Source organism: Panthera uncia, chromosome F1, assembly GCF_023721935.1.
Source record: "Panthera uncia isolate 11264 chromosome F1, Puncia_PCG_1.0, whole genome shotgun sequence".
Lineage (NCBI taxonomy): Eukaryota > Metazoa > Chordata > Mammalia > Carnivora > Felidae > Panthera > Panthera uncia.
Genome location: NC_064813.1, coordinates 5,996,655 through 6,020,575, shown reverse-complemented (window position 1 = coordinate 6,020,575; position 23,921 = coordinate 5,996,655). Strand labels below are relative to the sequence as shown.

Genomic DNA, 23,921 nt, shown 5'->3' with positions numbered 1-23,921 from the left:
TTCATTAATACTACTAAGTCTGAATTTCTGCAGTCTGATGGAACTACCAGAATATTTTATGTCACAAGGAAAACCTCAGTGACACCTCTAGAATGCTAAGTTCGTGAGTGACCATCTGTCCGCCACTTTAGAAGGATCAGGCATGGGAGCCTGTGGATCTGAGCGTGGCAGGGAGAAAGTGGGAAAGGACACATAGTACCACAGCCTACCAGCTTTCACGGAAGGCTGTCTTTTCAACGGAAGGTGACCCCTGTCTGCACCCACAGTTCAAGATGCAAAGTTTGAGGTCTAAATAGTCCTACGATGGGATGCAAAGCTAGCACATTAGAAAATAAGGGAACACATTCTGTTTCTTTGCTTACAGGATAGATCCACTGGGCTTAAATTTACCTCTCTTTAAACTGGTCTAAAAACTTTCCAGGGTGGGTTGAGCTCAGCCATCCAATAAGCGTAAATACTTCTCAATCTCCGGAATCATTACATGTGTCAAATGTGTTTTCAAATAGTAACCCCAAGCTCTGGCTGGTCTACGAATTTGCTACACTCGTACTTAGCGGTGACTCTGAAGAGCTGTTGTTAAAACTGACACGGGTTCATTTCAAAGGGACAAGAAGAGAGTCTGTGTGCTGATAAATAAAATCTCAAGTTGAGAAAAATAATAAATACCAGTGAGCAAACAAGCACCCTCCACAACTATATGGTAACACAACTATTGTTATGCACTCTCGCCAATCAGTATTGTTGTGGTTTGACAAAGACTCCAGTGCACCAGACTGTAGCTAATTATGTATATTCAAGTGATTAGCAAGCACTTGTTGCCTCGTTCACACCACCCTCCAAACAGCAGCCTTTGAGAGGAGAAGAGACTGCAAATTTATTGAGAGAACACTGTTAATCCTTTGGGGAGAATGTAAGTGTAAACAGGACTACTCTGCATCAAGGTGCTTTGACAACAACAATCATCTGCATAAACACATGCTCAACAACAAACAGGTGTTCTGTTTCACAACTAGCACCCATTTGATGCTTTCAAGTAAGCATTATGCACAAACTGTTAGAAGTACTTTGAAACCAGCTGCAATTACTATAATTAGCTGCTTCCCTCCACTTTTGTTTCCTTCTACCTGTTCAGGCCTGTGCTATGCCAACTCCTACTCTCTTAAGTGACCACATTTCAGGGCTTTCACTCTTAAGGCACAGAAAGAGAAGAGACCAGGGGCAGCTTAAACTAACGCGCCAACCGAAAATACTAAAGCAAAACTCAAACTTTTGTTTGAAAACCACATTAATGAGACAAGAGACAGTTCTTTTTCAAAAGCTGTTCCTATTTTTGGCTCAGAGGAGACCTAAACTACTGTAGTATTGACAAATAGAACAGGGGGGAGAGGAAAGAATTCTAAAGTCCATCAATTAAAGAATAAGTCAAGCGGAATACTCTACAGCAGTTAAAAGGCGTGACCTAGGTGTGGCTACAGCCATAATTAATAGCGTGGACTGCACGCAAAAAATATGATTGTGAAAAGAAGGAAATTCCAGAACACCAAGAAGCGAAGGCTCACCACCATAAAAGTATGTACTAACCAAATCATTATCTATATAACTATAAACATCCTTCTAAAATCTGGATTTCCAAACATATGAATATGAAAAACAAAAAAATAGAAAAAACCGGGGAGGGCTTGTGCTCCTAAAATTCAAACCAGTGGTAGAAACGCGGTAAGCCCACGTGGGTAGCCATGGTATCAGCCCAGCTTGTCAGTGTATCTCCTGTGCCCATCCAGGGTTTCCAGCAAATAGTAATTGCTGACCAATAAAGAATTCGTGAATGAATGAATGCATTAAGTGAGTGAGAGAGTGCCTAACTGGAGTTCACAAATAGACTGAAGTGTCAGAATACCGATTGTTTAAAAAACTGTGAGCTACAAAAAGGAAAAAAGATAAAAACAAAAAGTAGGTCATGGTATTACATTATGTTAAATATTTGTTAAAATACCGTTTTTAGAAAGCTATCTGAAACTTGCACAGCAGGCTATACATTCTAAAAATAATTAGTGATATTATTTTACAGCCAGAAAAATATTTTGTTCTATTTCTCCTCCTAACATTTTCCCCCATTTTTCTTCCTGATTAGAGACTACTGCACCAGACCCAGCAATGGAACATCCACATCAGAGTGGCTAAGTCTTACCACCATCATCTGCCTCATCATCGTTGTCCTTATTACCGGTTTTCCCAGCTATTTCCTTCCTTCTTAACCAGATTGAGCTGCAGAAGTAGACAGGTGCACGTTTGACACAACCATCTGTGGAAAACAAAACCTAAATCCAAGAAAAAGGGTCCAACTTTGGAAGTGGCAGGAAGGTGGTGAAGAAAATGATGGTGTGTGAGATGGTCCACGGAAAAATAGGCAGAATGACAGGATGAACTTGAGGTTGAAAACAATATAATTCAAATATTATTAAAAAGCCAAAGTACTTCCTTTTGCTAATGCAAATGTTTATATGTCCTATGTAAATATTAAGCAAAGGCACAGGTAATTTAGTAGGAGATACATTTAGTTTGCATTACATTTAGTCTAAGCTATCTGCCACGTATCTATTTCAAAAACTACAAATCTTTAAGCATAAGAAATGGCAAGGACCAGACAGAAGGCTTGAGGAGGTGAAAAGCGTGTGCTCTGTGGTCAGTTACCTGGGTTCGAATCCTGACTCTCCAACTTATTATCAGTGTAACCCAGATGAAGTGAGTCCCTCTGAAGGGGTTTCTTTCCATATACAATTGGATGATAATATAATAATGCCCACCACATAAAGCTGTCAGAAGGCTGAAATTATACAGTATGTATAGAGCAAGCAGCGTAGTTACCTGTAGTGAGTGATCAATGTGTGTTAGAAATCACAATCACCAATCATTATCAGCCACAACGATCAACATTCAAATTCCAAAGAACTGAGGTCAAGGAAGGAAAAAGCAAAAGTCTTCAAATGTCTGCACTTGGTGCCCCATGCAAACAAAATCCACTCTTCAAAGGAAGGTACTAAAGCGGTTGAAGGAAGCATAGTTCCGGAAGGATGAGGAAGGAAAGGGCTCTACAGGTGAAAGTTTAGGAGTCAGGAGAACACTGGCCTAGAACAGTTTTGGTCTGAAGAGATTTCAAAGGCAAAGCAGAACAAGAATGACAGATACAGCCATAGGACAACCTTAAAGAAATTAGGGGCCTTGCAAAGTGCTCAGAGCTAAGATAAAGGCGTGGAAGCCTGACTAGAAAATGAGAAAGTCAATGGGGCGCCTGGGTGGCTTAGTCGGTTAAGTGTCCGACTTCAGCTTGGGTCATGATATCACAGTTTGTGGGTTCAAACCCCGTGTTGGGCTCTGGGCTGACAGCTCAGAGCCTGGAGCCCGCTTCGGATTCTGTGTCTCCCTCTCTCTCTGCCCCAGGGGCGCAAGGGAAGGGGCGCCAGGCTGGCTCAATCAGAAGAGCATGTGACTCTTGATCTCAGGGTTGTGAGTTCGAGCCCCATCTTGAGTGTAGACATTATTTAAATAAATAATCTTTAAAAAAAGAAAAAAGAAGAACCTCAAATTCCACCGGATTCCATTCAGACCAGTGCCACCCACACATTTTGCTACTGTCTTTCCACCTTCCCAAAGAACAGTGCCCGTGTGACAGGCACTTCATGGCCATTTACAGACACTAAATGCCCAGTGGCACCCCTGAACAGCACAGGTCAACTGTTACGTGAACACAGAGCAGCGGTCTCTCCAGCACCACCTCTCACCAGCCCCTTCCTCACAGGCTCTCTCCAGCCCTACAGATCTTTCCCTTCCAGAAAGGTCTAGAGTCCATCCTGTCACACTCTGGCTGGGCCCCTCCCAGGGACCTGCTTCCCATCATACAGTAACAAGTCCCTCTGCCTCTCGCTGCAGTCGCGGCTTTTACTTCTTCACAGCCTCTCGGAACCTGTTCCAGACTCCTGCGTACAAGATATGTACGTGAGCTTGGCCAAGCCACTTTCCCCCTCCATGCCTCAGTCTACTCACCTCAGGAGACTGTGAGGTCACTCCAAGTGCGGAATAGCATGCTGGGCAAGTAGCAACTATTGAGTAAAGGATTAGCTCCCTTGCTTATTCCCTGACCCCAACTCTAGGTGGAGAGCCTTTTGAGTGTTAGCATCACAGCGTTTACCCAAGGTTGGGATCCACTGCATTTATTTGCTAAGGAAGGATGAAAAGTAGGCAAAGGAAAACAAACATGGAAAAGGAAGTAAAAGGCAAGAAAAGAGTGGACACTCAACACCGGGATGGACAGAGTGAGCGAGAGGGAAAGGGTAGGTTTCCTTAATAAGACATTATAAAATAAAGCTGAACTCCTGTTTTAAGGATTTCAATACTTTCTCTTGAGCCCACAGAGATCCCACACTAATCAGGATGATGCTCAGGTCCACTGGGGTAAGCTATTGGGTGTCACGATGAGAATAATATTTTGCTATGAATCAAAAGGAAATGAAATCAAGGATCAAAATGACTCCTTGTCCGGATCTGGGAATAAGAAATTACGCCCAAATGTGGATCTGGGCGAAAGTAGGACACGCTTGTAAATTATGAAAAAATTCCAAAACACTGAAGCACCCTGGTCCCCTCATACAAATTAGCTGTTCATTTTTAAACCACAGAGCGTGGCGTCAGGGCCGGAGATTAAGGTACGCCAGTCTGCCCGAATTGCATCGACTACAGCTACAGCCCAAAGAAGTTAAAGAGCAGAAAGCGACGATGAATAGACTCTTCAGCAAAAAAGAAATGTTTGTTTTTGCAGGTTAGCACCACCATTTTTTTCACATTTGCATCCTTCTAGTTCTACTTGGTCTCCCCATTATGCAACAGTTCTTTACAATACAGCCAGCTACCCTGACAACTGGGTCCCTTTGCCAGAGTGGCTTTGTCTAAATCCTAAAGCTGTGCTTGGCTTTGCACGGGGCCCAGTGGCTGTCTGTGATCTGAATGCCAATGAAGAGTCAGACCCTGTTGTCTAACAAGCCAGAGACTAAAAGGTCTCTTTGGGGTCAACAAACTGTCTCGACTACTTTCATAAGCTTAAGAGACTGGAAAATGAAGCTGGAAATGCATCTTATTTCTTAGGAGGACAATAGGAAAAAGTATTAAGTGTTTAACATTCATCAGATACGTTTTAGGGCTTCAGCTTCAAATCAGAGGGGGTCTAGTCAACCTTCATGTGTAAATACGGTGCTTATTCTTTTAATAGGAATAAACTAAATTTTAAAGAAAAAGTGTAAATACATCTCACTTATATCAAATTTAAGGGTGTTTAGAGAATGTATATAACTTTAGACCATAGAAAAAACCTGTGTCCTAGTTCCCATTTGGAGATCTGAACTGGTAACTGATCGAGGGAGATGAATGACAAATATAAAGGTGGTAAACCACGACACTGCAAAACTTAGTCCTCGGCTGCAATCTAAGAAACGTAAAACTACCTAACTCTAAAGAGCCAATTTCTAGCTAGGACCTACTTGAAGGCAAATATTAAAAGGCTTTTAAAACACCCAACAGTCGAAGCAGAAAAACAGTTTCAAGTACACACTTCAACTGTTAATGAAAATAACACCTTCTTTTTGTTTGCTTCATCTGCCACTCAGCCCCTAATATACATTTCCTTGTAGTTGAGTACTCGGAGGGGCGCCTTTTTCCTTCCTTACAACTACGTGGCCACCTCTCTCATTTAAGCAATGCCACATTCTGTTTTACCTCCTGGATAGCTCTCATATTTCTGCATCATACTCTGTGGCCATATCCCTCACTCAGATCACCAGGATGGCGCATCGGGACCCCGGCAAGAGCCTCCTAACCGTTCCCCGGCCAGAGTGTTCCAGCAGGTCCACAGCACAACCCACATGCACAACTTCAACTGCTCTAAACACCACATTTTAGAAGGTAGAAACAAACAAGTGAACTTATTTTCAATAACAGATCTTACTTAACCAAACATACCCAAGATATTGTCATCTCAACAATCAATTTTAAAAAAAGAAGAAGATATTTTACACTCTGCCTTTTCCAAAGCATGAATTCAAAACCCAGCATGTATTTTATACCTACAGAACATCCCAATGTAGAGGTTACGTTTTCAACAGCTTACGTGAAATGTAATCTTACCAAAACAATAAAGTTACAGGGAAGAGATTTTATACTGCTTCCGTTTTTAATTCAAATTAAACAGAATTCCAAATCTAGTCCCTCAGTCACAGCGGCCATGTTTCGAGCGCTCACGGCCACCTGTGGTTCCCGGCTCCTGTGCTGGATGGCACAGATACCGGGCTTCGGTCTCTGGCCCTTCCAAATCCAGACTCAACACATTCAAACGTACAAACCGTTCCCACCATCTACAGCTTAAACTCTTTGTCCACTTCTCAGTGATCTTCTGGCAAAACCCCACTTCTACAGCCAGCCTACGACACGGGATCCCCTTCTCTTTCCGGCCTCATCTGTCCCCACTTGCCGGCACCCTCCACTGGCCTGTGGTGTCAGCTCCACTGGACACTTCTCTTCCCCACCTGTTGACTGGCCACCTCTCGCATATCCTTCCGGGTTCAACCAAGAGATCACGATCTCTTCTCAGATCCCTTCCTATTATGTGACACAAGCTCTTATGAGGCAGGAACCGTGTCACTCTTGTTCTGTATGCCCAGCATCTATCAAAACGCCTGGCACTGCATGGGCACTCAATAAATACGAATCCATCAGCGGACTGACTGGAGCTCTTTGATGCATGCCCTCAACGCACATGGAAGGAAGACAAGAGTCCTCCGGTGATTCATTAACATGGTTTCACTGTCACAACCAAAAATACACTGACCATGGGACACTATGCTAAAATGAACTCTGAAACACCAAGACTCTCCACATTGGATTCTTCAGTAGCAACGAGTACTGTGTGCCTAAGATTCTCCCGTGTCCCCTGAAAGGGTAGTGAAGGTCAGAGGGAAGCTTTCCCCCTGCTTCTTATGAGGGGAGTCCATTAGCATAACTCCAGGCTTCCTTCTCTCCCTTTACTCACTCTAATTCTGGTGAGATGCAGTGATTTTTCTGGTGGAGAGATTGGAGGCAGGGGGAACACCTGGGTGTGCAGAATTAAGCCCAGTGCCTTTTTCTTCCTTTTGAAGCTAGCCTGCTGCAGAAAATGCAAATGTGCCTTTGTTCCTACATGTAAGAGACCAGCAAACTAACTAACCACAGGAAGCCTGTAGCCGGTTTTTCTAAATAAAGTTTTATTGGAACACAGCTCCACCCGTTACTTAAATATTGCCTAAGGCTGCTTTCTTGCACTATAGTCACAGAGTTGAGTGGCTGCTGTGGTGACCAAAACCACAGGGCCTACAAAGATATCTCAGGGGAGGCCTGGGTGCCTCAGTCAGTTAAGCATCTGACTCTTGACTTCGGCTCAGGTCATGATCTCGCGGTTCGTGGGATTGAGCCCCACATCGGCTCTGCACTGACAGCACAGAGCCTACTTGGGATTCTCTCCTTCTCTCTGCCCCTCCCTGACTAGAGCACACACGGGTTTTCTCTTTCCCTCTCAAATAAATTAAAAAAAAAAAAAAAAAACATTTTAAAAACTCCTTAAAAATTTTTTTAAAAAGGTTATTTTAGTATCTGTCCCTGTGCAGAAACAAATCCATGCAATATGTCTAACTCTTAATGCCTGTAATGCATTTAGGAAGATCTGCAATTCTATCAGCAAGTCACCAGGCTCTCATACTAAGACTTCCAATTTAATCCTTACTAGTGATATGCTTTGGCCTCCATCTTTACTTTTCATTTCAAATATTGTGTATGAGGCCAGATAACGAGTACTTATTTACACTGTGGCCTGTACACTTCATCTTTGTAAATTTTCTAGGCATAGTTATTAAGTTCTGGGTACAAAAGTTCCAAGGGACGAGCCTCAGGGAAGCACTTGTTTAAGCAAGGAAGTACTTGGAAATGTGTTTTCTGAAGGAAACGCTGGCCCTACATCTGGGAAATGTAGCTCATTAATGTTAACTTCATCACACCCAGAACTGTGTTTTCTTCTGTTTTCAGTGACGGCCACCAGCACTCCAAACTTCAGCCTCGTTCAAGGAAGACCCACAGAGCTGCAGGCCGCATCTGGCGCCCGCCCTCACAGCCACTGCAGGACACGGAGCTCCACAGAGACCGTGCCGGGAGCCTCACTCAGGAAAATGATTCTATGTGGGGCAAAGGAGAGCCTAAAGAAGCCAGCAGGCAAAATGTCACCGTGCGCATTCCTTGTGCAGACTTGCTGGGAGGGGCACAGGAGGAAGAGCCCGGAGAGGTGGAAGACCATGTCTGCCAAAGACAAAGGACAACTTGAAGACATGGCAAAGCTGGACGGGGCCCATCATGAAAGACAAATGAAGACTCATCTCCTTCCTAAGGGGGGAACCAAAGCAAGAAGATCAAGGACCCCAAAGCACCCAGGAGGCCTCCTTCAGCCTTTTTCTCATTTTGTTCTGAGTGTTGCCCCAAAATGGAAGGAGAACATCCTGCTCTATGCAGTGTTGACACTGCAAAGAAACGGAGAGACGAGGAAGAACTTGGCTAAGTGTGGCCTTAGGAAGAGACGGTGGCCAAGCTGAAGGAAAAATCTCGAAAAAATGAGGCTGCATGCCGAGCTAAAGAAGACTTGATGAGGCAAAAAAGGGAGTCACCGTCACCGGCAAGGCTGAAAAAGCAAAAAAAAAAAAAAAAAAAAAAAAAAGGAAGGAAGGTGAAGAAGAGGACGATGGAGAAGTTGTTTCCAGCGAAGATTTTCCCCTTGTCTGTAAAGCATCTAAACCTCGTGGATCCAACTCACTCTTTTTAAAGAAAAAACCTGCAACGCAAGGCTGTGTAAGATTTGTTTCTGAACTGCACAGTATCTTTTTCTTCGTATAGTTCCCACGCTAGCGAACATATCTTCAGACAGCCCGGTCCTGGTGGCACGCCCGAGAGCCACCAACCTTGCCCGCTACAACTTAGAGCAGGTTCCTGTTGGTGCCCAGCACACCCTAGTTGTTTGTGGGGATGGAAGGTTTTCGTCTTCAGCTGCCTCTGATGTGGCTTCTATGAGATGACTGTTGTTCTGAATACCACTCTGCAAACTCACAGACACACACACACACACACACACAAGCTGCCACCATTTGTTGACATTCTGATTGCTTCTAAGTAAATACAACTTCTTGTATTAAAAAAAGAAAAGACTTAGAGTGTTAAGTTTTCATGTCATGCCCTTTGTTTTAAGAAAACATACAGTACCTGTATTTTTTCTGTAAAAAAAAAATAGTCTTTGGACATTATTGATTCTTGTTTCCTTGCAAGGTTCCCTATCTCCTGAAACAAATCAAATGACACAAAAAGTGGCATTAGATCTATTTTCTATTTCCAAGAACACCAGTAAAAGACTATTGTAATAACTTATTAAAGAGCATTTATCTTTTTTTCCCATACTGATGCTATTTAACTAAAACCTTTCAGTCAGTGACAGTCCTACCACACATACCTGTGAAAATGGATGTGCAAGAACATTAATCTTGACAATAACTATAAAGAGGTTAAACAGAGGGAATGAAGGTCTTCCTACAAGTTGATAGAACATGGTCCAACAATAATCCTTCACAAAATATTTAAATAGGTCAGTGAGAGTGTTGCATATTTTTATCACATGCTTTTTATTCATTTCAATTTTGTCCTCTCATTTCCCCGTTGTTATGGAGCTCGCATTTCCAAAGTTTTCTACTACTGTTGTTTGAGTAATTTAATACAAGAAGGTTAGCAGACCAGATGATATATAAAATGCCTCTGACGTCCATACTAACTCAGGTTTATATTTGGTTGCTGGGAATTCTTTCTAAAGCAAAACCAAGAGTAAGACATAAACAAATGAGAGTTTTTCAAAGAAATTGCTTTTGTGCAAAAAAATTAAAATGGTACTTGAAGATGAAATAAACTTTTTTTTAATAAAATATTTTTCATCTCAACTAGGCCATGATTTCTTTGTAATCACAATATTCAGTAAATACTTAAAGACTACCACACTTATTTCATAATCTGTCAATCTATTCTGGGACACGTGCCTCCTATGAGAGTTGTCACCTCGCTAAGTTGAAAATTTAAAAATATTTTTTAAAAAAGTGAACCAGTTAAGATCATACAAAATTGAGATTCTATGTAAATGATAAATACATCTCTTGGGGAATCAGAAAAAAGTGTCTGCATTTCTGTTTTCTTCTCTTTTGGTCCTATAGCAAAACAAACTCTGGTCTTCCTGCTTTTCTCATTAGAAACTTTTCTCCCCTTAAGACAATGTATCCTCTGAACTCTAGTATTTAAGAAAGACAGCAAGCACTCTGTTCACCAAAGCCTGTACATAAAAATATGTCAGGGTTTCAGAGTATCTTTTGGAAAAAGTGTTAGACCATTTACTGAAACGAAACTGTATTTAGCGAATACAGTTAGCGAATACAGACAGCTCCCACAGACAAGTGTTGGCCGGCTTCATGCATGAACTTTGGCGCACATGGCCTCCAAGGTCACAGGGGTGAGAGGAAAGATCAAGCGGGGGAAGTACACTGCCTCAGCCCAAAATGACACATAATACTTTCCCTCACAGTCCATTGGCCAGAAACTAGCTATTTGGATCCAACGTAAGTGCATGGAAAGCTGGAAAATGTAGGGAACACATGGAAAAGTTAGTCTGCGCCTCCGAAACACAGCTCTCAAATACTGCTCAAGGAAATCTCAAATTCTGTGTTAAAAGATAAGGTTCTAATTGACCTTTACTAAAACTAAAATTAGATCGACTTTACATACATTTTCTACAATGGCTGGTATTTGTTTCCTGGGGAAACAGTGGATGCTGTTTCTTTAAACTACCTCATTTTGATAGTTCCCCCCACCCACCCAAAATTGTATCAGTAGTCTTAAGAACACTTAAAAGATAAGCATTTAAAATGAATTTTATGGTTTGAAATACAGAAAGCAGTTTCATTAAGTTAGAAAAGATTTTCAAAGACTTCCACAATTTATCAAATACAGTATTAGAGCAAGCGAGGACACCCAATGTTTTAGACACTATCTAATTTGCAACGTCCCTGACCTAAGGTTTAATTAATTTTAAAATGCGTTTACATACAATGTCATACAATTATTTTAGGACTCCAGATGAATAGCAAACATATTTTTAAAAAGTGCTCAACTTCAGTAGTCATCAGGGAAATAAAAACTGAAACCACAATGCCATATCACCAGGAAGACTGAAAAACGAAAAAGACAATCTCAAGTGCTGGTAAAGAGATGGAACAAATGGAACTCTCAAAAACCGCTACTGGGAATATAAAGAAGCAACATTTCAATGTCAACTGTACTTCGATTAAAAAAGAAAAAGAACCAACATTTCTGGAAAGGTGTCTAGCAGGAGCTACAAGATAAGCTGAACATACGCACTCCCTGCCATCCACCAGTCCCACCTCTAGTATGCACCCAACAGAAATCTGTACATAGCACACCAAAAGACATGCAGCCCAAAAGTAAAAATAACCCAAATATGCAACAGAACAGATAAGTTGTGGCCCAGTCACACAACAGAAACATTGTGTAGTAAGAGACATGAATGAACTATCTTCACATGCAACAACACAGATCAATCTCATGAACACAGCCTTGAAAATAAAGCCAATGGATTCCATATTCAAAAGCAAGTAAAACTGTTTCGAGTGTAAAAGCCAGGTATGCTTGGTGGAGGGCACTGACTTGGACAGGTAGGAGGGAAAGGTTTAGAAGGTAGCAGTAATGTTCTGTTTCTTTGTATGGGTGTTCGTGACATGGCAGGTTTACTTGGTGAAAATTCACAAAAGGGTATTTGTACAACCTTTCACTTTCCAGTCTGTGTCTCATACTTTAAGAAGAAGTTTACCTTAAAAAAATTATTACTGGGAACAGGAACGGAACCTCTTCATTTGTTATATTTTGCACCATCATTTTTAGTTCCAATATTCCTTACTATGGTAAATGGTAATTTTTGAAACGGCTCTTCTAGTCAACATGTAGGAATCACATTTGTTATAACTACACTTCTTACTCATTAAAATCCTTACTCAGTGGGGGCCTGGCTGGCTCAGTTGGCTGAGTGACCATCTCTTGATTTCTGCTCAGGTCACAATCTCAGGGTCGTGGGGTCAAGTCCCATATTGGGCTCTACGCTGACAGTCAGGAGCTTGCTTGGGATTCCTTCCCTTTCCCTCTGCGCCTCCCTCCCTCTCTCTTTCTCTCTCTCTCAAAAATAAATAAACTTAAAAAAATGTTTTTTAAATCCTTACTCTTTAAAAATATTTTTTATTAACTTCTCAAAAGGATTTTTCTTGTTGCAAGTAATGTGGGAGATATTTAAATTTTTTTGTAATGAACCTGTCGAAGAATTCAGTTCTAACATAAAAACATGGGCCCTAAGTATATAAGAAAATAAAATATGACACCAAAGACATTGATATCACACCATGTTAACACATGTGGGACTTCAGACATAATTTAGGCCAATCCCTCTTATTTTACAAAAACAGGCAAAGTGATTTACCCAAGGTCACAAAAATAAGTATAATAGATATTAGTATTCAGCTCTCCAGAATGAGTTTATTATTCTTACCTCTAAACTATTCTCCTGCCCATTTAATCATGGATACTAGAAACGAAAATTTTACTACACAAAGGAATTTCCTACTGGATGATTTTGAAGTTGAATTTAGTGAACTCAAGACCTATAATAATCATATAAAGTGAGCATCCAGAGTAGTGTTCTTCATGAAAATAGCTTTTTAAGACCCAGTAAGACTTATGTGGTAATCATTTCACAATATATACAAACATCAAATTAGAACAACGTACACTTGAAACTGTTACATGTCAATCAAAGCTCAATAAAAATGCATTAAGTAGATCCCAAAAACTTAAATTTAGCAAGTCTGCGTTGACTCTAGAACAGAACTCTTTTGCAACCCATTGCAAAAATACAAATTCCCAATGCGGAACCAAAAGGAAAGATCTTCTGGGTTCAATGGATGATTTTTCACTTTGCTTTGTTTTCTATTTCCAGGTAGCCCTAGTTGAGTACTCTTTTCACTAAATTCAAAATACAGGTAGTACCTTCTGGTCAAACATGTTTCTCATGTATTTTATAGTAGTTTAATATCCATCCCTAACTTGGCCTATGAGTCCCGCATCTTCCCCAACCTTCTCAATGAGAGCTGTGTTACACATTTTCATAATATACAAATCATATCTTATTTAATTATTAGGTTAAAATGTATCCCAGGGGGCACGTGGGTGGCTCAGTTGGTTAAGCATCCAACTCTTGATCTCAGCTCATGTCATGACCTCACGGGTTTGTGGGTTCAAGCCCCACATCAGGCTTTGTGCTGACAGTGCGGAGCCTGCTTGGGATTCTCTCTCTCCCTCTCTCTCTGCCCCTGTCCCTGCTTGTGTGCTCTCTCTCTCTCTCTCTCTCTCAAATAAATAAACATTTACAAAATATAAATAAATAAAATAAAAATAAATAAAATGTATTCCACCTTTACATTCCAATGAAGTAAACATGATTTGTCTTTAGTATTTTTTCCTCTAAATAATACCAATATAAGCCTACATTTGATAAAGCTAGTTAAAGTTAAAACAAAAACGAAAAACCTTTAGAGACTATTTTATTAACCAGCATGTCACTGAGTTAGTAAGTTATTAACTACCTACCACTTGCTTATGTTATCTTCACACCCAGCTTTTCATTAGAGAATACAGGGAGAGATGAGGAAATTTCAAAATTTGGTAACTGGGCCACCGTCAGACATGCCAACTGAACATCTGATTCCGAGTCTGTCTCAAATTAACGCTCTACAGAGAAGAGTGGTCCCATGATCTCTGAAAATATTTACCGCTGTTGGGATTTTAAAACATTCATCAAGAAAATGGGTTTATTAAAGATAGTGAGGCATCAGAGAAGACAGAAGTAGAAATACAGAGATGGAGACCAGAAGAGAGAAGAGAAGGAAGAAGAGAAGGGAGAAGGAGAAGCAGCAAGACCTTGCCCTTGAAAATCTCCAGCAAACTTTATTCATGTACTCACGAAAAAGAAGCAGGGAGAACAGAGTTGATAAAGAAGGCATCAGAGATTGAAGAACATGAACATGAGGGCAGGGGGCGGGGGTGGGAGGGAGGTGAGGGGGACCAGGACAGGAAAAAAACAACTACAAGCTGCTGAACTGAGCTTAAAAACAATCATCAAAGGGGGCTTTGGGAGCTCACCAGCTGCAAAGGTTTTGTATTAGGCTGTGACCCCATTGGGAGGATGGACGCCCCTAAATAATGATGTCAAAAGAGTTTTTACATGCCCAGGAAGCTATTCCAAGCAAACAAAAATCTACATTGGTTCCTAATGGAGGTTAAGACCTTGGGGGATTATAGATAGAGAGTGTAGATGGCTATTATCTAAATAAACTTATTGTTCCCAGCACAACAAAAGAATATATTCCTAAAAAAGGATTTGCGGTATGTTCACCATAAAGCTCCAAACAAAAAAAATGAAATGAACACTCGCTCTTTGCAGGAATGTACCAACATTGTCAGAAGTTTCATGGCAAAGTGAATTTTAGAATAGAAAAGTAATTAATTACAGAATAACTTCCAAGGGAATTTAATTCACGGAGCATTTCTGCATCCTACCTTCCATGCTTTCTTATCACATAGGCAGTAATTCATTACGACTGGGGCAACACACTTCTGAGGAATTCTGATCAGAATTCTGATGGCACCGATGGGAGGTTCTCACTGGCCTCTGTGTTAGCCTTCCATCCAATACGCCTCAGTAAAGGCAACACATTCGTGGTCATTTGTCCAAAACAGCAAATTTTTTTTTTTTTTTTTTTTTTGGCAAGAGACATGAAAGATTAAAGGAAGACATCCTCAGTTCATAAAGCAAACTATCACCTAACAACATCTGCTCTTAAAAACCAGCAAAAAATTAAGTTGTTTTTTCTCCCCCCCGTCGTACGCACAACTCTCAAAGCAAGCTGCAACGGCATCTTCTGCCTATTTGCGGTTCTTCCAAATTTAATGTATACGTCTCTTTCTTTGTAGTTCACTGAGCTTGTGCCACGGGTTCTGTTCTTGGCCACCTGATGCAAAGGGCTTTCCTGATTAGCATCTGTTGATTATAATGATGTTAGCAAACAGATGCCTTTTCAAATGAAAGGGTTAATATTACATAGAAATATTACAGAAAACAACCTTAAAATATAAACGGACTTTGTCCACAGACACAATAAAATTCAAAAAGGGATAAACTTAAGGCAGTGTATTTCAGACACTGTATAAGTATTCTGCAAAATGATTTAAGGTCATAATGAATCACAAGCTACAAAGGGTCACCAGTGAAATGAGGTGTGTAAAAAGCGCAGGGACACGTGGTTGGTTGGACATAGTCCCATGAAAACAAAAACGTGATACTATGCTTTTTCTACCATAACAACCTTCAAATCGTTTTATATTGAGACCTGACGGCTCTGGAACAATCTCTCCTCAATCAAATGAAGGAAAAATGAACACAAGTAGAAAGACAAGAACATAAATAGACCCTATAAGATATATATCGTGCCAGGGTGTTGTTTATCTGCGTTTCTGAGGAAGTCAACATGGTTCATTAGTCTGTTTTCACATGCTTGTCTAGTAATTATATTGCACAGCTGTCCAAAATAGTTTGAAGGTTTTGAAAGCACCAAGCTGGAAGACCTTGTGGGTAGGCAAGGAAGTTGGATAAGCTCCCTAAACATAGCTCCTTTATCTGAGCTTGAAGATAAAGAGGCAAAATTGAACTTGGTGATCCTATCTGGTTGAGAGAGAAAACAAGAATAGGGTTTAAAAAAAAAAAAAAAAAAAAAGAAAGAGACCCAGACAGAAATGGTATTCTTCCTTACAGTTGAGACCAGAAAGGTTCACATAAAGCAAAACTTTACAAGCTATGGTGTAGTCAAGGACAATGGTGACAGCTTAGCTTCACGGATGCTTGTAAAACTTCATTAATCCCTGTAAAACCAGAACCAACCTAGCAGACAAATAACTAAAACAGTATTAAGGAAAGAGAACGGTTTCACTGACTTTGATGTAGAATTTCAGAAAATTTTAAAGTTCACTGGAGGAATATTACTATTCAGTATGATTAATTTAGCAAAAATAAGTCAATAAGGCAAAGCAGTCTTAACCACATGAATCTTTCAGGGTTTGCTTTTGTTCAAAGGAGGTATTCTCTCAAGATGTAGGTTTAAAGTAAGATACCCAGACAATACAGAATCAATCTGCATAAACTCTTAAAGATTGCCTGTTTATGCATGTCTGCCTTTCAAAGCCTTGCATTTTGAAGAGTAAGGTGGCCAGGCTAGCCTTGCCATGTGAGTCAGAGCGACATCTAGTGGCAGCTCCGCTGAACAGTGCACGTTTGGTGCTCCATGTGCCGTAAACACCGAAGGATCGGTACCTAGCACGTGGCAGGCGCTGGAACACTACTGCAGAATCAGCTACTCCACCATGAACACTTTGGGCTAATATCCCAATTTCCCCGTTCCTACTGAACCTCCTCCTTCCTTTCCCGCCATTTTCCAGGCCTCCATTCTTCCTGTTTTCTCAGTCTGTAAGCTCCCCTCCCCGCCCCACCCCACCCCCAACTCTCACCCTCTTGTCTCATTCTCTAGGGACTCCTTGGTCAGTCTGTATTTTTCTCATCTGCTTTTTCTTTCACTGTACACATCTGATCAATCTCCACCCTGTGTCTTTTATAGAATCTGTTTTCTGTAGGACTGTTCTGAATATGGCTGTATTAAGTCATGGAACTATGCCAAATGAAACGACCATAATTCATGCAGCCGTGGGAAAGTAACTTAATTCATCTCCAGTTGACTGACCATCTATCAAGTCAAACTGATAGATGATTATTTACCAAAAGCCATCATGTCACATCTTCTTCACCCTTATACAAACCCCTCTACCCAAACTCTATCTCCCTCATCCTGTAATAAACTTACTTCCCAGAAAACATGGAAATTATTGAATGTAAGTAACCCCAACTTCCCAACTCTGCATTTGAAGCAGACACTTAATTGGAAAACTTTCTCTTTCTCTCTCTCTCAAAGGAGGACATATACATCCCCCTTGTTGAGGGCTAGCCTTATTCTCGTGTCCCATTTTTATCGTTATCTGTCTTTAAAACTTGGTTACGGCAATGATTATCTCTCTTGAACCCTCAAAATTTCCCCTCTGTATTCTGACTCCTTCCCTACAACCTATGAACATGCCCACCCCATCCAAACATCATCTTTATCTTTCTTTGACCTGTTTGAATCTATTCTCTTTTTATCAAAGAATAACTCAAAAGAATAATCTTATAGTGTCTTTCTTCATTTCTTCGATATCCATTCACCACCCAACCAAAACTCCACTGGCTCCAGGGAATGGCAAGGAAACCCACCTACAGAAGCCTGGCTGGCTAATCACAGCCAGCTGCTGAGCCAGGGCTGATGCTGTGTGGAGTCCTAATCAGTGCTGGTTGGCAGGCTGCTGTTTTATTATTTAACATAGCTGGAAGTTTCTTTACTTCTCGTACAAAATCAAAAATCACTGAATGAGAGAACATTTTCAACTAAGAAAAAAATCTACGCAATACTGAAAAGTATTAAAAAATGTGACACTTATCCAAAACAAGCATATAAGCACCTGAAAGGTACATCTAGTTAAGTGATATGGCACAGCATTTTAAATAGCCCTGAAATGCTGAACTAATTATAGTAACCATGAGCAATGCTTTCTGAACAGCTCTGATTCTGAAATGAACATTCTTTGTATCTGATGATACCAATTCAGCCCTTTTTGTGGTCGATGCTATAAATGTTACGGAAATTATGTACTGCCCATGTTCATTACCTAAATTTCACATAATAATAGGTTTGTTAAATTAATTTTTCCCTAAAATAGATAAAACAATTATTCTTTATTAAGGATTAATCACTTGCCAAAATTAATTGTCTAAAACAACCTCATTTCAATTACACACTAGTCTTAGATCTGGTGTTTTCAACTTTTTGTTTCTTTAAATTTTACACTTTAAATTTTTAAATAACAGAAACAATTTTGCAGGTAGTTGCCTGGTTTATAAGTGGTCTGCACTCTTTAAGTTCATTGGTACCTTCTGGACACTTCGACCGTTTTGTTCCAGAGAATAATGCTATAAATAGTGGTTAAATTTGAGGATGTCATCAAAGGTCTATTTAACTCAATTAAGTAGTACTCATCAGTACCAGCTAAACCAGCCTTAAATCTAGGTCCCTGGAATGGAGGGGTGGGGAAAAGGAAGTTAAAGTTTTTAACACTCTTTCCAGGCACAGAATTCACCGTAATCAAATACCTGAAATGGGCAAATGTACCTTTGGCATAATTCCTACATCCTTTCTCAATACAAGCTTTTCTCCCATATCCTGCTGTTATTCCTACCAGTTTCATGGTCTTCACACCTCTCGCATCATGTCATACCATCTTGATCTGCCTTAACTTCCCCAAATGCCCCGTACTTCAAAATTTACTTCTTCCTTCTACCGACATCTGACCTCAGCGGGCAACAAGAATGCAATCTGATTCAAAGGAATAGGTGAAAAGATTGGTCTAAACCTTTTAAAAGATAATTTATAAAATAATGATAACAACAGGGGAAGAGGAGCATCACAGTGCAGAAAACTAGTAGGCACTACTTTAATCAAGTGATCAAAGCTAACATCACTAGTAATGGGATAAATCGAAATCGAACACCACCCCAGAGGATACAAGGACACAGCAGCTCTTCTGTGACATTGCCAAAAATGTACAACCTGAATCTCACAGTGAACAAAACATCAGACAACCCCAAACTGAGGGATGTTCTACAAAATAACTGGTATGTAATCTTCAAAAGCATCAGAACCATAAAAGTAAAGATGGTGGAGCCATTCAGGCTAAATGAGACTGAACATACTTGACAACTAAATGCAGAGCAAGATTTTGGATTAGAATTTCTCAACAGAAAACACTATTGAAAGAACCGGCAAAATCTGAAAAGGGCCTGGTTATTCAATAGTAGTGAGTGATGTAAGAATACCTATTTCTTGACTTAAAAGTTAAGTCTTCATATAGGAGAATGTCCTTTGTAAAAAAAAAAAAAAAAAAAAATCCACAAAAGCATTCAGGAGTAATAGAGTGTCTTGCATCCAAATGGACTGGGAAAGAAAAGCTTCTGAGTTATTCTTACAACTTTTCTGTAAGTTTGGAATTATTTCAAAATATAAACGAAAAATAAAGAAAATGTAAAGGTTTTTACACTTGCACTCCCTTTTGCATTCTGATGCAGCTTTATCTAACAATTAAAGCTGTTAATAGGTTTTGGAAATGTATTTCTTTCATTCATTCATTCATTCATTCATTCTTCACTCAACAAACACGGAGTGCCTTACTCTGTCACAGGCACTGTGAACACCACAGGAAGAAGTGGAGAAAAATCCCTGCTTTCATGGAGCTTATATTTGGATGGGTGAGAAGCAAGTGGAGTGTATAGTATGTTAAATACTGGTAAGTGCCAAGGAGAAAAACAGAACAGGGAGAGGACTGAAGCTTTAGATGAGGGAGCCTGGGACAACATCACTGAGAGCTTTTTTTTTTTTTTTGAACTCACGACCCTGAGATCAAGACCTAAGCTGAGATCAAGAGTCAGACACTTAATGGACTGAGCTACCCAGGTGCTCCGAAGTAACTTTTAAGAAAAACTGAAGAGATGTGTGGGTACCTGGGGGCGGGGGTGGCAAGATGGTAGAGAGATTCTTGACATAGGGAACAGGAAGGCTTGAGATGGGGACATGCCTGATGTGCCCCTGAAACAGTCGGAGCATGAACGAGGGAGGGACTGCGAGGAAAAAGTCAGAGAGGTGATGAGGAGCCCCTTGTCATCTACAGCCTTGTGGATCCCACAGAGGACTCTGGCGTTTACTCTGAGCGAGGTGGGAGGCCACAGGAGGCTGCTGAGCACAGAAGCCACATCATTTGTCTTAAGTTGTAGTAAGATCACTGAGGCTACTGCTGGAAAATGGAATAGAGGAGGACAGGGGCAGTGGATGAGGGTTAACGATCAAATCTCGCTTCTCCACAACCGCCGGCCCCATGTGATAACATACAATGAAGCAGGATGAAAGATTATTATAGAGGGACCTTGCACTTGCTCAGCCTGCAGGTGAAGAATCGACACTGCCTACGCCCCAGGAGCCTTCCCCACGTGCCTTCTCGGCTCGCATCCCCTACAGGTATAAACGCTCTCCTGCTGGTATGGTATTAACTTACCTAGTTTTTATTAGTGTCAGCACCCAGCTCTGTGTCCCTAAACAACAACGTTTCCTGCGTATGGAGTTCTTACACATTGGAATAGGACTTTATGCATCGTCTCTACCTCACTTCTCTCTCAAAACTAGGCTGGTGCGATTCTTCCCTGTTTAGTGTAGCTTTGGTCCGTTACTTTTCTTTGCTGTACCGTATTCCACTGTGTGACTGCACCACGACTCATTTATCCATTCTCCCGCACACGGGCATCTGTTTCCAGTTGCTTGTTATCTCAAGCAACACTCCTCTGAACATCCTTACGCGTGTCTCCATGGGAAATAGGCACACATCTAAGGGTTTCTATCCAGGAGCTGAATTACTAAGTCAGAGGGTCTGCACGTCCTCAGCTTCACTAGATCAAGACAAGCTGTTCTAGGTGTACCACTGTTCATTTCGCCAGTATCTCCAACCTTGGATATTATCATGACTTCGAATTGTTGCCAACACGGTGTGTGTGTGTAGACGCTGTCTTACGGTGATTTTTATTTGTCATCTCTCTGATTGCTGAGGATTGGTTTTTTGTTTTTGTTTTTTTTACATTTGTCATTCTTTCATTTCTTCTGACACCTAAGATCTTTCATCAGGAAGTGTGACACTGAGTACATCCACATTTTGCAACCCCCCCCCCCACCCATTTCCAGAGCTCCTTTCATTTTGCAAAACTGGAACTCTGTACCCATTAAACAGTAACTGCCCCCCCCCCCCCGCCCCTGGCCCCAGCCACTGGCAACCACCATTCGACTTCTTATCTTTAGGAATCAGACTACTCTAGGTACTTCACATAAGTGGGATGGGCTCCTACAGTGCCCGTCCTCGGAGGCCAGGGCTGTGTTGCACTCCCTGCGTGACCACCTGCAAAAACCAAAGAAGGACATCAGTCAGGTACTGAAGGACTAGACTTTGGTCACTGATAAGGCTGCCATCGCACTAGGTGCACCTCCCCAAATGGAGCCCCTCCCACTGCCTAGGTGCTCAACCAATATTGCTTGACTGATTGGATGAATGAACGGTGGAGGACAGCTGGCTGAGGCCAGACTCCGCTCCCATTCAGGCAAGCCCGTTTACTTCACCCTTGCTTTAAGTTGTTACTGAATCCCAAATGTCAAGTTTAAAGCTTAGGAGCTGACAGAACATCTTCCCTGGCTCCTGAAAATTCAGTCAGTCAAGGAACCCCAGTTTATGATTGCTCAAATCCCTGGGATCCTCTGACAGTCAGCTGCAGCACCCGTATGCACAATGAGGGGTGTGTCCCAGTTACCTAGATGGCTGGGCCCAAATAAGACCACAGTCAACCTCCCGTGACTGTAATCCGAGACCTAATGATCTTTCTCGGCTTTATCCTCAGCCACTTAGACATACAAAGTGATATACTAATACAAGGCACACCGTACTCTGCCTGAGAAGCAGTTAGCATTAGCTATCTAGAAAGAAATAGCAGTTAACTTAAAGACGTAATTTTTTCAAAGACAGTTAGGTGAGTGTATTTCAAGGAATACAATATCTAAGCATTTTAAGAAATGTATTAAATGTTTATTTTATTGTTAAGGCCAAAATGTCTTGAATTTTGGTTCCTTAATCCAGGAAACTTTGTTTGACTGAACTCCTGATACTAATCCCAACCTGGTATCTCATAAGAAATTACAATGCTAGGGCAATTTCTTTAAGTCAAAATAATAGGTTTTTGTCAGTATACCTGGTGATTGCAAATGAATAAAGCATTCTACTTTAAATAATATGAAATGAAAAAAAAAATTAATGTTATTAAAATTAATTTTTTGGCGTGCCTGGGTGGCTCAGTCGGCTGAGTGTCTGACTTCAGGTCAGGTCCTGATCTCAAAGTTTCATGAGTTTGAGCCCTGCGTTGGGCTCTGTGCTGACAGCTCGGAGCCTGGAGCCTGATTCAGATTCTGTGTCTCCCTCTCTGTTCCTCCCCCCGCTTGCGTTCTGTCTGCCTCTTTCTCTCTCTCAAAAGTAAATAAAGATTAAAAAAAATTTTTTTAATTAATTTTTGATTCCTAGAGGGAAAAAAATAATCATTTATTCTCAGGCTACATTGCTGATCATCTGTTCTCAAAATCTTTCATGTCAACAGAAAATACTAAAATAAAATCATAAACAATGATTTTACTATATATGTTTTTGTAATTGCCAACTGAGACTCCTATGTAATGATTTGATCAAGCTAACACACCATTTTCCAGAAACAAGATTTTTAGAGAAAGGAAGATAATGTCAAAATTATCTTTTTTATCTGACTTATGTATAATCAATGATCTACCCTCTACAGATGGCTACGAAAGCATCCAAAAAAATGTTTCTATGTGACAGAGTGCATCAAGCGCCACAAAATGGACTGTTTTCCATACTATTAATAAGACTATTAACAGACTTCCTCTCAAACTCTTCTTTTCAATCTTAAGTCCCTTCAAGACTCATTAAGCAATTCCAGAAAATAAGCAGGATATGTGAATGGTTAACACTGACCTCGCACATGTGGCAATGCAAATTATGCATGGCAAGGTAGAGATGTTAACACTGTATTTAAAATGTAAATCTCCTAATCTTCCAAAATCACTCACTCACTGTTCCAGAAACATTTCTAGAACTAACCACAGCTTTCAGGATTGGAGCCAAGTATTTTATAGTGAATTTTAATGTTGGCTTATAGATCTGATATCTGTCATTTACTTACTTTATGACATAAAGACAGACTTATCGGAACAGAAAATATTTTAACAACTTATGAAAGCAAAAAAAAATGCTATTTCTAAGTGTAATTACTCAATTATGAAATCAAATATCAAATTTTCCTACTGAATAAAAAATTATCTTTCTAGTCTTCATTAAATACTGCCTACTAGCTACAGAGAATTATATGAATTACTTTAATAAAAAATTATCCAACTTAAAGTTTATTGTTGTTGATTATCAATAATACCAATCATTTAATTTCTAAATCACCATTTTACTCTACTGAAGCTCCTATAAGTTTTAAATAATAAATAAACAGCCTATCCATGATGATTTTGTTTCTGGAGATTCTAATCATTTCTAATAATTGCACCAATTAAATTATTTAAAGTTTATACTCCCAGAATAAATCCCCAGTTACTTTTCATACTGGTAAGCTGTATTTCAGGGAATTCTGCTATCTTAAAACTGAGTGTCACAAATTTCATAAATTTTTTTCAAGGAGGGAAAAGCTAGCGCATTCCTGTGAATTCCTGTGAATTACTTGAAAGTTCACCTTTATTATTTAACTTAAGACGAGGTCAGAGACCACCAGGAACAAAATATTCTAGCAGTCCCCTCAGAGGTATGTGTCTTCAATCCCATTGGCTAAAAGCATGCCAATTAACAAGAGAAATTTTACAACAGATTTAGAACAAGAAAGAATTCATAGAACAGATGTCCATACCAAAATTCTTCATAGGACACTCAAA

The 23,921-nt window shown here is 40.4% G+C and overlaps 1 protein-coding gene and 1 pseudogene across 5 annotated transcripts in view; one reads left to right on the top strand and one right to left on the bottom strand.

Annotated features, from left to right (window-relative positions):
* Positions 1-23,921, bottom strand: part of AKT3 (AKT serine/threonine kinase 3) — a 304,322-nt gene that overhangs the window by 207,845 nt on the left and 72,556 nt on the right. The gene's annotated exons all lie outside the window — the stretch shown is intronic.
* On the top strand, positions 7,151-8,952 carry LOC125926003 (high mobility group protein B1-like; annotated as a pseudogene).